The sequence below is a fragment of the Gossypium hirsutum genome, chromosome A05, assembly GCF_007990345.1.
Source record: "Gossypium hirsutum isolate 1008001.06 chromosome A05, Gossypium_hirsutum_v2.1, whole genome shotgun sequence".
NCBI classification, from domain to species: Eukaryota; Viridiplantae; Streptophyta; class Magnoliopsida; order Malvales; family Malvaceae; genus Gossypium; species Gossypium hirsutum.
This window is the reverse complement of record NC_053428.1, coordinates 31,483,346-31,500,893: the sequence shown is the minus strand read 5'-3', so window position 1 is coordinate 31,500,893 and position 17,548 is coordinate 31,483,346. Positions and strand designations below refer to the sequence as shown.

Here is a 17,548-nt window from a genome sequence, read left to right as displayed (position 1 = left end):
AAATCACCATAAATTGTGGGAGATGAGTTAGAAGCTGCATAAATTATGTAATTAAAGCTTAATGAGTCTAGTTTCAAATGAAATAAATGAAAACATATTTTGAATTCTGTACAATGAGAAATTTGATTCATAATGAAGAGTGGTCAGATTAGTCAAACAGTGAAACATGGGAAACTTTAAGAAAAATCTGGTATTGATTGGCCATACCAAAAATTCTGAAAATTTTATGGATAGAAGATATATGAGTCTATTTGCAGGGAAAATTAACGGCACTTGATTTGGAGTTTCATAGCTCTAGTTACAAATGATTTAGTGACTGTTGCTCAGGAAGACAGCTTGCAGTGAAATTTTGATTATGTGGTAAACATTGACAAAAATTTGTTAATGAGTTGCTTATTGATTTCTTATAAGCTTACTATGATCTGTAGGTGTGGTTGGCCGAATATTGTAAGGGGTTAATACGTAGTTTGTATTTGAATAGTTAGATTAACGTGTTAGTAATCCAATTGTAGGCGGTTCGTGTGTGGATCTCGTCAGCATATCGTCGCAAACAGGTGTGTAACTAACACCCTCTTTCTTAGTCTAGATCGGCAAAAGTCGAAAAGCCGAAAAGCCGAAAACCGGTATTTTGTAGATTTGCGAGTGTGCGAATGCTCGTGAGGTAAATCGATTAATATTTTTGGTAACCTGCAATGTTTGGACTGCAAAGTGCATGATTTCTGTGCCCTCGATATTTTTGGGCTTAATGGGCCAAAATTGGAATGATGGGCCAACGGGCCCAATTCGGTAAGAACCCTCGGTAGTGATTCTGTTAGTACGTGAAAGGTAGGAATATGCATGAAAACCCTAAAATAGATAAATTACTGAAATACTTTTAAAAGTAGAAAATTTACAGTTTTACCCCTAGGAGATAAATTACCGAAATACCCCTAGGGTTAAATTGACCTAAATGCATGTTTGACTGTTGTTATTTATTGCATGCCATGTTGTTATTATCTGATGCATGGGACTGGGATATTGACGGAGGAAGTACTGAAAGTGGCTTGTCCACGTACTGGAGGCTTTGCCTCAATTTACTGTTAACTGAGCAGCAAGGCTGCAACTGTGGAGTGTTGGGCTGGGTGGGTTGAGCTATTCCCCACATGGAGTGTATGGCTGGTATGGGTGGAATGTAGTGGTTGGTGGGTTGAGTAGTCTCCCCAAATGGGCTTGCATATGTTTACTGATGTTGCATGTATTTTGAAATGGGCCTATGGGCCATACTGTTATCTGAATAAGGGGCTAAAGCCCAGTTTATTGCAATCTGAAAAGGGCTCTGGCCCAGTACCACTGTTACCTGAATGGGCTTAGGCCCAATGGGCTTGAGCTGACTTAGGCTTTGAATGGGTTTTCCTTACACACTGAGTTTCCCCAAACTCACCCCTTCTTTAACCTTGCAGGTGAGCCTTGATGTGGGTGACTTGGAGCCGGAGGGGATCCAGAGTGGCCATGGTGAATACTTTTGGGTTTGAAAAATAGACTGGTTTTCTTAAGTTATTTTTAATTACTATTTAATTTTTGGGTTGTAATAAGGCTATTTTAACTTTATTTTCTTCTTTGATTTTTCTGGGATTATATTATTAAAAACAACTTTAAATTGATGGATACTAATTCAAATGGGCTAGACTTAAGGCGTGATTTCAAAACGATACTTATTTTTTTTTAAAATAACACAACGTCACGAATATTCGATTTACCAAAGATAATCACTCAAAGAAATTTCAACTTGTTATAACCAAGTGTGGCAATGGATGTGGGCATGTCTAGGATTGGATCCAATCGGAGAGCTTGGTACTTAAGCAGCCTTCATGGCTCACCTCCTCTATTATGGATACCTACCTGGTGCCCAGCTTCCATTCACTTGGTTAGTTTGACAAAAGTCGGCTTTTTAAAACACTAAAAAGGGAACACGGGTTTTTGACTTAAAAGTGGCACGTCGGATTCAGCCTTAACGTCTGGGCCGGGTTTGGGGTGCTACAAGTGTACCAAGAGATTTATGTAACTCTTTCCAAAATCTCGACATGAATCACGGATCCCAATAAAAAATTATCGACATAGAAACACTGTGCAATCTCACAATTTCTTGAATATAAACTTCAGCAAGCTTCTAAAGTGACCAATCAGTCATGACTGTAATGAAATGAGCTGATTTCGTAATTCGATCGACAATTACCTAAATAGCATTTTTCTTACTTGCCGTTAATGGTAATCCTGTTACAAAATCCATCGTGATACAATCCCATTTCCATTCAGGAATAGTAATAGGCTGGAGTAATCTGGTAGGAACCTAATGTTTTGCCTTAACTCGCTAACAAGTTAAACATTTTGCCACATACTCGACCATATCTCTTTTCATTCCCGGCCTCCAATAAGATTCTCGCTGATCATGTTACATTTTCGTTCCTCTATGATGTAAAACAAAAGGACTATTGTGAGCTTCGCAAAGTATCAACTCTTTCAATTTAGAAACATCTAGAACACAGATTTGATTATGAAATCTTAAGCAATCATAATCATCATAATCATCAATACTGAAATTTTCTAAAGCACCATTCTGAACCATTGCTCTTTCTTCACCAACTTGTCATCCTTTAACTAAGCTGACTTGATCTGATCAAACATCACCAGTTTAATTTTTAATTCAGCCAATAAGCTTCCATTGTCATTGATATTGAGCTGAGGAAACATTGCTCGCAATTCAATCGCTGCTTTGTTACTCAACGCATCAGCTACGACATTAGCTTTACCAGGATGGTAATTAATAAAATAGTCAAAATCTTTTAGAAGCTCTATCCAACAGCGCTGTCTTAAATTCAACTGCATTTGAGATAGAAGATACTTGAGATTCTTATGATCAATATAAATATAACACTTTTCACATTACAAAGTAGTGTCTCGTTCATGTGTTTTCAGCTAATGAGATGCATAAGCAATCACTTTCTCGTCTTGCATCAAAACACAACAAAGACCGCTTAAGGAAGCATCACTATAAACAACAAAATCCTTTCCCGATTTCAGTAAAGTCAAAACCGGCGCTTCAATCAATATCTGCCACAATTTCTCAAAACTTTATTGACACTAATCATCCCAAACGAATTGAACATTTTTATGCAACAACTTTGTTATCGGCAAGGCTATCTTCTAAAATCCATTTACAAATCTTCGGTAATAACTAGCTAATCCAAGGAAACTACGAACCTCTAACACATTCCTCGATGTTTTCCACTGAACAATTGCCTCGATCTTTTTTGGATCAATTTTAATTCCATCTGTTGAGATAACATGACCCAAAAATACAACCTCTGATAACCAGAATTCATACTTACTAAACTTCCCGTATAACTGTTTCTCCCGTAACACTTGCAAAATAATTCTGAGGTGTTGTTCATGCTCGGACTCAGATTTCGAATAGACCAAAATATCATTAATAAATACTACCACAAACTAATCCAAATATGATTGGAAAATACGATTCATAAAATCCATAAATGCTGATGGAGCATTTGTTAATCCAAAAGGCATCACTAATAATTCATAATCACCATATCGTGTTTGAAATGTCGTCTTTGGTACATCACTTTCTTTCACTGTCAACTGACAATAACCCGATCTCAAATCAATATTTGAAAAGACAGAAGCTCATTTTAGTTGATCAAATAAATCATGAATACGGGGTAGAGGATATCGATTCTTAATCGTCAACTTATTCAATTGCTGATAACCAATACAAGCCACATCAAACCATCTTTCTTTTTGACAAAAAGCACTGGAGCTCCCCAAGGCAATACACTAAGGCGTGTAAAAACACGATCCAATAAGTCCTTCAATTATACTTTTAATTCTTTCAACTCCGTAGGTGACATACGATAGGGGGCATTGACACCGGGCCGTACCAGGAAATACTTCAATTGTAAACTCAACCTCTCAATCCGGTGGTAATCTAGGTAATTCATCAGAAAACACATCAGAGAATTGAAAAACAGTTCAAATTTTACTCCACTGTCTATCAATAGAATTCGAATTGATAACATAGGCTAAAAAAGCTTTACATAGGCTAAAAAAGCTTTACAACCTTGATGAAGAAGTTTATTAGCTCGAATTGCTAAAATAATACGAGTTGAACTACTTGCTCGAATACCATTCACCTCAATCTTGTCACCACTTTCACTCTGAAAAACAAAATTCTTTTTACAACAATCCAGAATCACCCCCTACTCCATAAGCCAATCTATACCCAAAATCATATAAAAATCACCAAACTACATTATCAACAAATCAACAGGGAATGTCATATTATGTATTACTAACAAACATCTCCTACATACCTGATCCACTAACACAGATTGTCCCAATACGCTAGACACCACTATTGATACTATAGACGTCTCAGATTTTAAACTTCTCGACTCAACCAATTTAGTATTAACATATGAATGTGAAGATCCTTAATCTATCAAAGCATAAACAGGATTTTAATATAATAAAAACATACATGTCACCACATCATTAGCATAACCATCCTCACAAGTCCGCACAACATAAGCTTGAGCTGGCATTCTGGCCTCCGATTGTTGAACAACAACATTATTTCCCTTTCTAGCACCACCTCTCGAGATTGAACCACTTTGACTCGACTCGCGACCTCTAGAAGTAGGCATAAATCTCTGTGAAGTAACGAATGTAGCATTCTCATTCTTCGGACAATCTTTAACAAAATGTTCTGTAGATCCATAGTGAAAACAACCTCAAGTTAATTTCTAGCATTCACCACGGTGCTTTTTCCCAAAGTGTTCACAATTCAGAATATCAGTATCCCTGGATGGACCTCGTACACTACCCGTAGATATAGTCAGTTGTCTATCACGGTTTCTATCAGTTCTATCTGATTTAAAAATTAATTTCCAGCTACTACAGAATTCTTTTGATCTCTTCGGTGGTGGGTTTGAACTAGCAACTCCAAGACGCTTTCCAACAGTATGAATATTCTCAGTCTTTTTATCAAAACCCAAAACTTTTTCTACCATTCTTGCCTGTTCCACCAAATCTGCAAACTTAGTAATTCTGTGTGATACAAATTGTACTCGTAACTCATCGCGTAAACCACACAAAAATCGCTTACAATTGTTAATTTTAGTAGACACAAACTCAGCAGCATACCTACTAAGTTGCAAAAATTCTCGATCATAATCAACCACAGACATTTCACCTTGTTTTAGCATAAAAAAACTCTTGTTTTTGGTCTTTACTATACTATTTACCCACATATTTATTTTGAAATTCCTTTTGAAAAAATTCCTAATTTACCTGATTTGCTGGTACATGACATGTCACTGACTGCCACTAAGTATATGCTTCTCTTTGCAGTAGAGAAACAACACATATTAAACTTTCACATGGGTTGCTCTCAAGTTGTTGCAAAATAGTAGATTCAATCCAAATTTCAGCTGTAGAAGGATCAACTCATTTCAATCCCAAAAATTCTATTGCACCATATTTACGTAATTCTTTTATCAGAGCTCAACGAACAGTAGGGGTAGATGTCTTAGCGGATGTAGTTCTCACCACTCACTGAAAAGCATCAGCAATAGCTCTAAATAACTGTGAATAATCTCTTTCCTCAATATTACCTCGTTCAACATTAGGTTGTTGAGTACTAACTGGATTAACATTAAGTGTTGTTGATTCAGTTTCATCTAATTCATTGGAAACATCATCTTCGATATACATCTCTTGATCAACATCATCATTATAATCATCCAACATTTTCAACTATAAAACAAAAACAAATATATATCAGCATCCAAATCCTGACTCAATTCAACTCAATTATGGCATGTACCTCTAGACTCAATTTCGAGCTTGATTTAGTTCGAGAATCGGCTAAACCTTCAAAGTTCTGATACCACTAAATTGTAACACCCCTGACCCACATCCATCGCCAGAATGGGGGTTCAGAGTATTACCGATCAAACAGATATAATTTCACAGCACAATCAAACGCATCCAAAACATGTCATAACAATCATCCTAGGTGCCTAACCAATGTACCTTCATAGGTACACAATTATATCAATAAAACATATCAATAGAATATCATTCAAATCCAACTTGTAGACATGCCAAATTTAATCTATTTTACCTAAATCATGTTCATTTAGCATTTACTTAAAATATGCCATAATATGACCTCAAACATAAACACATATTATATGTATATAACCAACCAATATTAAACTTATAATTCCATTTACTTTACAACCAAACTACAAAATAGTTATTATCTAGGCACCCCTTGGTACATGCAGACAAAAAGGATAAAACATCACCATGTTTGAGTTCGGGACTGTTGTTGGATGCTAAATCAACAATCAAAATTTAATATCTAACCTGATCATGAAAAACAAAACCGTATGCTGAGTAAAACTTAGTGGTATTTATATAATCTGAATATAAAAAAATATATGAAATCACAAATATACAATCTAAATATTTCAATAACCCTATCACATTTCATTTGTTTCACAATATCTCAATTCTCATATTTGCTATATAAATAGCTTTTCACAATATAATACACATATCATTTAAATAATAATTTTGTTCATTCCATATCCAATTCATGAATACACAATTCATGTCTCTCAATCTATATTTCAATTCACTATCCCATTTTCATTTCACATACAATATCATCTAACATCAATCATAATGCAATTTTAATTAATTACCCCTATTAACACGACTCGGACGGATACATAGATCCAACCAAACACACCAGTCTGGCACCTAGTGCCTCATCAGATAATTCGAAGTAATAATTTGACACCTAGTGTCTCATCGGCTAAACCGAATTAAATTGGCACCCAGTGCCTCATCAAATATATCTAAAGTAATAAATTGAAACCCAGTGTCTCATCGACTCAAAGTCGAAGAAATCCCTAAACTCTTCCAATCCTATGGCATGCCATCTATATCCGACTCAATCTGATATAGTTAATATGGTTTAATTTTACATTTCAGATATAATCAATATCCAATACTGATTTTTTATATAATCACATAATTACACATATATTCAATTCAATTAAAAAAATCAATCCATTCATAATATATATATATATATCAATTCAATCAATTCCTATCAAGTTAAAATTAATTCAATATCAAAATACCAAATACTCACTTCAACTACTTACCATAAACATTAAATTAAAATTTAATAATTAATAACTAGATTCGGATTATAGAAATACAAACTGGAAATTTCGAGCTATTCCTCGTCGACTTTATTTTTTCCCTTTTTAGTCGAGGGTTCCAATACGACGTTAGCTACGGAGTTAAAACAATTAAAATTCATCAATACAGCACAATTCAATCTCATATTTAATATTTTAAATTTTTACTCAATATTTTCTTAAATTCCAATTTAGTCTCTAAACCGAGACTAATTTTATTTCTTTACAATTAATCCTATATTTTTCATACAAACTCCACTTTAAACTAAATTTAACTCCTTAATTTTACTTAAATCCCTAAATTTTAAATTTTCACAATTTAGTCCCTATTACTCAAATTTTACAATTTTTTCTACAATTCAATCCATTTTCATTTCTAACTTAAAAATCTATCAATTTAATCCTTAATACTAAAATTATTCAACATAGACAATACTTAAAAACTCAATAATTTCTAAAATTTTGACATAGGTCGGGTAATATTTAATACCGAGATTCTAAAAACATAAAATTACAACAAAAATAGACTAAATTGACTAACCAATTGAACTTTGAACAATTGAATACGCTAGCTTGTCTTTCTCCTTCTTTATTTCCTTTTTCTTTCTTTTTCCCTTCTGTTTTGTTTTCTTTCTTTCTTTTCTATTTCTTTTTCTTTTATTTCTTTGTTTTATATTAAAATATAATATATAATATATATACTTAAATATTAAGTTTTAATATTATATAATATTATAATATATATTTACTTTAAATTTTATAATAATATACTTATGGGGCCTCATTTATGAGCAATGACATAATTGCTTCTTTAGAATTTTTATTCGATCTATAATTTAACTTTCACCCTTTCTGCAATTTAGTCTTTTTATCTAATTACTCTTAATTCATGCAAATTCACCTAACCAAAACGTAATTAACCAGACAACTAACTTCGTAAATATTTCTAATAAATATTTACGAGTCTAATTTATAAAAATGGAGCCTCAATCTAATTTATAAAAACGGAGCCTCAAAAATACATTTTCCGACACCTATGACTATCGGGTTGTTACATTTACTACAACATGAGCACATTTTCTAATACCGTGAATCCAAATATTATGTGGTAATTGCTAATTATGCAAATACAAAAAGGTTTACTTGCACCAAGCCGTGGGGTATGATATCATTTGAGAGAATGGAGTTAGACACAAGCACTAAAGATGACTCAAACTTCTTAATTTGAGACATTCAAAACTTCAAAATGTGATTGAGAGGATATTTGTTGTCCTAAAAAAGAAATTCTCATATTAACAACATTACCTCAGTATAACATAAAAAAATAAGGTTAGATCATATTGTTGTGTTGCATACTTGATAACCTTATTCATATGTGGAATTGAGATGATTCAGACTTTGAAGAATACTTGGAAGAAGATGATTTTGATAATCTTAATGACACAAATATAAATTCAGATTTTGGCGATGGTGAATTCGATTAAGGACCAATAGATGATGATAAGGAGTAATGAACGATATGGAATGTTAAATGTTAAATGTTAAAGAGGTAATAACTAACAATATGGAATGCTTGAGCAATTAGATAGAATTGTATATAATGCTTATTCTTTTTGTTATTTTTATTAGTAATCATATTGTCAACTCCTGTTTTTTGGACTAGCATATTAAATATGATTATTTGATTTCAATTTTTATTACTCATTTAGAAATTATTTTATCGTACTAATAATTTTTTATAGTAATTAATATTTTTTAAAATATAAATTATGTAACTATGTAATTACAATTTATACTACTAAACATAATATAAAAAATTATAATGTAATTACACTATATCAACTAAACATATCTAAAGAATTATAATTCTTTATATTATCTAAACAAATCCTAAATTTTATTTTAAGCTAAATGTTAAGCCTTGAATCATGGATACTAATTTTGATCCTAAACTTAAAAATCATTTATTACGAAACCCAGGTAGATGAATATCAAATCTAACCCTCCTATTGTGCAATTAATATAGGACAGTTTTTAATGTAAACTTTCTTATAGGATAATTAATGTTAAACATGATTTCCGATGTATGCTAGCTGCTTATAATTAAGTTTCACTTTTCACAGTTCAAACTTCTCTTTATTCTTTATGATCATATTTGTTTTTCCTTCTATAATTATCAAAATTAAAAAGACAAGGAAATAGAAAATTCGAACGAAATTAAAAACCATGATGTAAGACAAATATTTAATGATTTGTTTGAATTCTATAGCATAATGAATAATAAAGGAACCATCGTTTGATTGAATCTATGAATCAAATAAAATGAATAAAGATTCTAATCTTTGATGAGGTTGATGATCTTAGAATTTTTATAATACTAACGTGGAAGATTCATAAGGACCCACAGTGATATGCAATAATTTGAATTTACGCTTCACAAGTATTTATGCATTGACATGCCAAGATTTTATAACATTAACGCATTAGAATATTTAGCTAAAGTGATAAATGATAGCCTAGATATTTATTTCCTTATACATACATTTATTTTTATGAGTGAAGTTCCTAGATATTATTTACTTATTCATGCAGTATTATAGAAAAAGTTATTATACTCCTGCATTTAAGTTTTCCTCTATTTTCATTGTTAAATTTATATTTTTTATTAAATCATCCAGAATGGATAGAATTATTGACATGACATACACATAAATTATATGTTAATATTTAATTAAATTTTTAAAATTAAAAAAAATATTTAATATATATTTTTAAATAATTTTTAATTTTTAGAAATATTTTTTAAATTTTTTTAAAATTTAAATTTAATTAAATATTGACGTGTTATTCAAGTGATGATTTACGTGTATATCACATCATTAAAGTTAAAAATATTAATCTTTCATTAACTAAAAGGACAAAATTAAATAAGGCTTCAGTTTTTTTATAAAGTTCAAAGGATTAAATAAGAAATTATGTCTTATTTTATGAGTGAAGTTATGAGTTCCAATAATTTTGGGCAGCAGAAGTGAAGTTCATGATCCAGAAAATAATAAATGGGAGGACAATGGTAGATATGGTCATTGATTAGGGTAATTAAAAACATTTGCTACTGAGGCAGAGCCATCCACTTGGGAGATTTTGCATGGGCTTTCCATTCTCTGTGTCAGTCATATTTTGATTTTTTTCCCCAAAAAGCATCACGTCGTACCATGACTGCAGCCAGTGTCAGTCATTTTTGTCCCGAATTTATAAATGGTGTTCTGCTTGAAACATGCTTTAATTAAAAACTCTAATCAACATTGTTGAAAATTCATCCCACCTACACTTCTTTACTTGTTAAATGTTAATGTTTTCTGCAGCAGGCAATCCCCATATTTCCCGCAGGCACGGTGAAGTGAGATGGGCATATGGTTTAAAAATTCTACTCAATTTTATTGTTAAAATTTAGTATGATTAATTGCATATGAAATATTATGTGTATTTTATATTGATATATATAAATTAGTTTTTAAAAGTAAAAATAGATTAAATTTTTAATAAAATAATTAATTTACTCTTTAATCTAATATATATGAATTAATTTATTTATTTTTAAATAAAATAATCAAAATATAATTCGACTTTTAATATAATAATCTTTATAATACTTTTACCATTCAAATATTAATGTTAAATTAAAAATTGATGAACCAATCTATTCTGAAAGTTTTTATGATTTTTTTTTCCATTCGGACTTTTTCAAAAAGAAATTAATGTACATGAATGGCAATTGTTTTTTTTAAAGAAAACTCTTTTATTGGATGCCATAGGCGACTGCTCGGACACTTTATTAATAGATTTCTTTTTGGTACGTGCACTTTATTAGTAGATACATACGTGGGAAATTCTGTCTAAATTCTAGGACGTTAATATATGAAAGGATTTGAAACAATAGAAATATATATAAAAATCTTTCATGTTGTCTAAATTCTGTTTAAATATTTATAATAAAGAGTATTATTGAATCAGATGAAGTTATTTCATTAAAAACATTTAAAATGAGGGAATGATTTGATTATATAAACTCTTAAATATTTCCCATGCAACTAATATTTTATCTTTGCAATATTCTGATTGTTAAATAATATTATTCTTCGGAAAAAAAAAAGATAAATCTTAAAACTATACTTAAATTTATATTTAATGTATAATTTTATAAATAAATTTTAATTTTGTGCATTTTTAGACATAATTTTGAATAGATTTGATTCTAAAAAATTATTAACACAATTTTGAATCACCATTGTTTTATGTTTATATATTGCATATATAAATAATTATATTTATCTAATATAAAAAAGATAATTTGATGTATTTATTTTTTCAAATGTGTATGATTGAATTAAAATAAATTATATTTATGAGATATAATTTTAAGATTTTAGAAACAATTCTTCTAAACCAAGGATTTTATTTTTCCTTTGTTGGGTATGCTTGGAAATTGATTAATATTGTGAATTCGGGCAGGCCTTTAAAAAAGGCTAATATGGACTTCCTTAGTCCTCGCAGTTCAAATTTTGGCCTATGAGGCTTTGACTAAGAGATAATACCCAATGAAAAGTTTGAAATTATTACTCTAAATAGTGTCTGAAAAAAATTGATTTTTGAAATTTTAAAATAATTTAAATTGTGTTAATATATATATAAGTAAAATATTCATAATTAATTTTTCAAGCTTTTGATTGATTGTCTCATATCGAACAAAAACAATAGTTTGTAACAGTGTTAAATAAATTTGTTTTCTTGGCAAGTTTAACTTGTATAAAATTAACGTTGGTTATTTATATTTGATTAAGCAAGAAATGTCTGAGGTGTTATAATGTATAAGAGAAGTTTTGAGTACACTTCTATGTGGCAGCATTGTTGAAGGAATTAAGAGTGAAGTTTTGACTAAGATTTTATCTTATTTTCTTGAAATAAAGTTGAGAGAATTTATCCAAAACCTATTTATAAGTCGTTATACACACATAATGATGTGTCTTTTTTTTCAAATATTGTCTTATCTTTTACTTAATATTTTGACATTCTTCTTAGGTATTCTTTTAAAGATTTATATTGATTGTAAAGTGAGGTTTTGAGGAGATTGATTGTAGCAATTGTAAGACAATTTTGAGGCTGCAATTATCCATTGATGTGAAGGTAAGGCATAAATCAAGAGTTGTACTAGTTTAATTGTTAAATAAAATTATTCTTTAAGTGATGTATTGTAAAAATATAATTATTGAATTTAAATCGTGTTAACAATTTTGTAATGTTCATATTTTTTCTTGCAAAATTATCTTATTTCATTTTTTTTTTGTCCTAACTCTTTTTACAACAATGAAAGTAACATTAACTTGAAACAAAAGTAACCCAAAGGTAAATTCACTATGAATTAATTAAATGTCTATCAAAAATTAATTTTGTAATTCTTATAGTATTTATGAATTTGATTGAACTTGTTTTTATACTTTTTGAAACTCAATTAACGTATTTATAAGGTTTAATTTATTGATTAGTTCTTAAATTTGACAACTTTTCTCACATTGGTCCTTAAATTTTATTTCAGATCATGTTGGCCCCTAAAGTTGGTATTCGTTACACAAATAAGGACCTCAGACTAACGATGTTAAATTTTTACATGGCTAGCAGAATGGACCACCAGAGTCGTGACATGTGTCAATAAAATATTTTTTTAAGTCATTTAAATTTAATTTTTATTTTGAATTAAACTAAATAAATATTTAATAAAATACAATTAGAAAAGTTTTCATTCTCCTAAAATTCCACATTTAGAAAAGAAAAAAAAAACATATAAAGTATTATAAAATAAAGAGAGATGGGGAGAATAAAGAACAAAGAAAATATGAAAACAGCAGAGAATGTAAGAAGCAATAGAGAATGTATTTTATTGATCAATTGGGAAGATAACAATGCTTCATCAGAGTCTCTATTTATAGGCATAAGAAGTATAAAAGAAGTAGAGATCTAATTCTAATAACTATTAGAATTTAAAGTATATTAAAACTTAATCTTGATCATGATGGACATCCACTTAATAAGATATTCATAACACTCCCCCTTGGATGTCTATTGGTAGATAATGTGCCTCGTTAAAACCTTATTAGAAAAAACACTATGGGATAAAAACCTAATGAAAGAAAATAGTACACGATCTATAATACGCATAATATGCTGCCTTATTAAAAACCTTACCAGGAAAACCCAATGGGACAAAAACTCGATTAAGGGAAAAAGAGTACAATGCGTATTTACTCCCCCTCATGAAAACATAACATACTTTCTCATATTTTATGTATTCAATCTTGATTACTAGTTTTTCATATGACTATTTGAATGTATTGCTAAGCATTTATACCACTATTCTTTTGAAAATCATGAGTGAGGGAAAATTTTGGGGAAACATATTTTGATCTCTTTAGGAATTTCAACAATAATCATAGCAAACTTTAATCATGATCCTTCTATAAAAATACAAATAGGTATTTTGGATCATTTTATAACCCTCTTTCAACTACTATTGACTAAGTCAAATTTACCACACATGTTCAATTATTTCAATTCATATAAATGAAAAATTTCCGGAGAATTTCAATATGCTTCTAGCATTTTAAATTTTTCAAGGATTTTAATATAAAATTTATATATAGTGATTCATAAAAGGTTGTAACAATATCCATTAGACGCAAGTTAAATCTTTTATGAATTGTCAATTTAATAATATATCTAAAGATTATTACATCCACCACAAAAGAATATTATATCTTTTCATATCATATCTTTTCATATCAATGTCAGGACTTAGCCAAAAAATTCATATTTTTATTCTGCTTTTGTAAAACTACTTTAATTGCACATTCACTAGTTTTATACCTTTAGATATTTGGACTACTGGTCCAAAAACTCCATAAATTTAATTGTACTTGAGTTACGTCTTTCTGTTTTGATCAATTTATTCTATATCTATATTTCTCAATAGATTTATTCAGGATCCTCCTTTTATTTCATTATAATAATACTGCATGCAAAATCATTGTCGACCACTTTTATTATTCGGTTCCACATTTTCTTGAATTGACATAACTTATCAAGATCTCTTATTTTCATTATTTTAAAATTCAATTTCAGGTACTTGAATCTCTTCTGAAGTTTTGCTTATTAGTTATGTCTTGGGTCTCTTCTAGAGCACCTGCCTCCACTATATGACCATCTAGAATAATTTTTGTCTAAACTATTTTTAAGTTTGAAAAACGGGAATCGACTTTGAAACAAAATATGGAGTCGTCACCAAACCTTTTTGCTTAGGTGTGATCGGATCACCTAATAAAACGTTTTGATTAAAATATTAATTTTGGCCTACGAAAGTCAAGAAAACGGGTTTGGGAGTCGGTTACGTACGAGGAAGGATTAGCACCCCCGCAACGCCCAAAATTGGTACCTAATCGATTAATTAATGTCCTAATGTCGAAAATTTGAAATGATTTTAAAAATACAATCCCATTTAAAAGTGTTTGAATATACTCGAATTGGATGCTAGGATTCTCTTGTTCCGAATGAATAAAATATCACGTCCAGTACGTTAGGATACAACAATTCAAACCCTCGAAACCAATATCATCTCATGATTTCTAAAATTCATGCATTGAAATTTCAAAAGGATATTCGGTTATTTGGTCAAACGGTAAATTCGAAACCCAGCACGTTAGGGCATGATTTCTCGAATTTCCATACACAAAATATTGCCTTATTTTTGAAAACTTTTGAATAATAATATCAAGTGCAAAAGGTGTATTTTTTACATTGAAACCATGATATGCGAATGCAATTGCCACGTAAACAAGATCGAATGTGCTAATAAAACAATTGTGATGGTCACCTAATATACATTATTTACAAACTAACATGATAATCAAAGACAAATAAATTAAAAGACATATATAATAAATTAAAAATAAAGCAAATCGAAATAGAGGGTAAAAACAATTTGAAAATGATAATAAATGAATTCAAAATAATAATGTGAGAAAAGAATTCGAAAATCAATAATATACAAAATGATTTTTTTTAAAATAATATATGACAAAATCTAAAATAAGTAATGTATATACATATATAAAAAGGCGAAATAAATCACATGAAGAAAAGTTCAAAATAAACAATAAGTACATTTAAAATAAATAATTTGTATAAGAGTTGGAAATAGATATTACGTAAAAATCTGAAATAAATAAATAAAATAGAGATTTGTAAAAAAATGAAAATAAAATGAATAAATAAATACAAAAAAGAAAAAATATAATAATAATAATAATAATATAAATTGATTAGTTTGGTAATAGGACAGTAGTAATAGTAATAATACAGTAATAAAGTAGAAAATAATAATGGAATATTAATAAGCATGATAATATATTAATGATAAAAATAGAAATGATATGTTAACAATGATAATAAAATAAAAGAAAATAACACTATATTAATAAAAATAAAAATAATAGGTTAATAATAATAGTAATAAAAAGGTGAAAATAATAATAAAATAATAAAAACACTATTACGTTACTACTAATAATAATAAAAAAGAAAACAGTAATAGTATATAGAATAATAATAATAATATTATTATTATTATTATTATTGTTATTATTATTATTATTTAAAATAATACTCTCCCCCTCCCTTCTAAAACACCGGTCCGGATTTGCTCCGGTCATTGGACCTCTACGCACCGTCGTCGGCGCAATCGTACACTGCTGCCGGACCTCAAAAAAAATCCTTTTTTCGGCAATTTCAAAATGGGTAAGCTTCTTCCCCTTTATTTTTACTTTTGTATGTAAAATAAAAAATAAAAAAAATTGAAAGATAAAATAAAATAAACAAAGAACTTAAAACTAGAATAGACGAAAAAAACCTCTTTCGCTTTGATTTTTGATTAATCTCCTTTTTATCCAAAAACCAGCACCCCTTTACAATAGTTTTGAATGACTTTTATAGCCAAATCTTACAACTGATTCCTCTTTCTTTTTACAATCAAGTGGGGTGATGGAGTTAGTGAGGTGGTTTAGTGGGGTGGTTTAGTGGTCGGTTTAGTGGGGTGTTGGAGTTAGTGGGGTGGTTTAGTGGGGTGGTATTTGGGTTGTAAATGGGCTTTGTTTCTTGGATTGTTTTTTATTGGGCTCTAAGCTAAAATTGGGCTCTACAACTGCCCCTTTTTGCTCATTGTCGTGTAACGAGAATGGAGCAAAGACTTTAAAAGGGCCAATTTTGCCCAATCTTGCTAAGTCTTGACTTCTTGGCGTTCCCTTTCTTAAGGTAACCTCGCTTTAACCCACTGCATCTCCAGAGGTATAAGAGTTTCGTTTCAATCTACTCCGCTACTGCTTATGATTTGTAATCTTCAGCCTGTTTCCCTACTGCTTAGGAGGATAAGACTCACCATCTTCGATCTGCTCCACTGCTGCTTAGGGAGATAAGATCTGTAATTTTTGGCATGTTTCCCTACTGCTTAGGGGGATAAGGCTCACCGTCTTCGATCCACTCCACTATTGCTTAGGGAGATAAGATCTATAATTTTTAGCCTGTTTCCCTACTGTTTAGGGGAATAAGGCTCACCGTCTTCAATCTGCTTCACTACTGCTTAGGGAGATAAGATCTGTAATTTCCAGCCTGTTTCCTACTGCTTAGGGGGATAAGGCTCACCTCCTTCGATTTGCTCCACTACTGCTTAGGAGATAAGATCTGTAATCTTTAACCTGTTTCCCTATTGCTTAGGGGGTTAAAGCTCACCGTCTTCGACCCGCTCCACTACTGCTCAGGGAGATAAGATCTGTAATCTTCATCCTGTTGCCCTACTGCTTAGGGGGTTAAGGTTCACTGTCTTCGATCTGCTCCACTACTGCTTAGGGAGATAAGATCTGTAATTTTCAGCCTGTTTCCCTACTACTTAGGGGCATAAGGCTCACCGTCTTCGATCTGCTCCACTACTACTTAAGGAGATAAGATCTGTAATTTCCAGCCTGTTGCCTTACTGTTTAGGGAGTTAAGGCTAGTGGAGATTTGTCATTTCAACCAAACTTGCTACATAATCCTCTAGGGGACACATCTGTAGAATCAATTTCATAGGCCTATGTTTATGTCTAATGATGATGACTAGGATGCTATGATCAGAATGAGTCAAATGCTCCTAGCTAAATGTGCTATGAATGATATATTTATAAATGTAGAATGTCATG

At 30.4% G+C, this 17,548-nt stretch overlaps 1 pseudogene; it reads right to left on the bottom strand.

Annotated features, from left to right (window-relative positions):
- Positions 1 to 5,766, bottom strand: part of LOC107960618 (pentatricopeptide repeat-containing protein At5g64320, mitochondrial-like) — a 29,910-nt pseudogene extending 24,144 nt beyond the window's left edge.
- Positions 5,767 to 17,548: the final 11,782 nt, after the last annotated feature.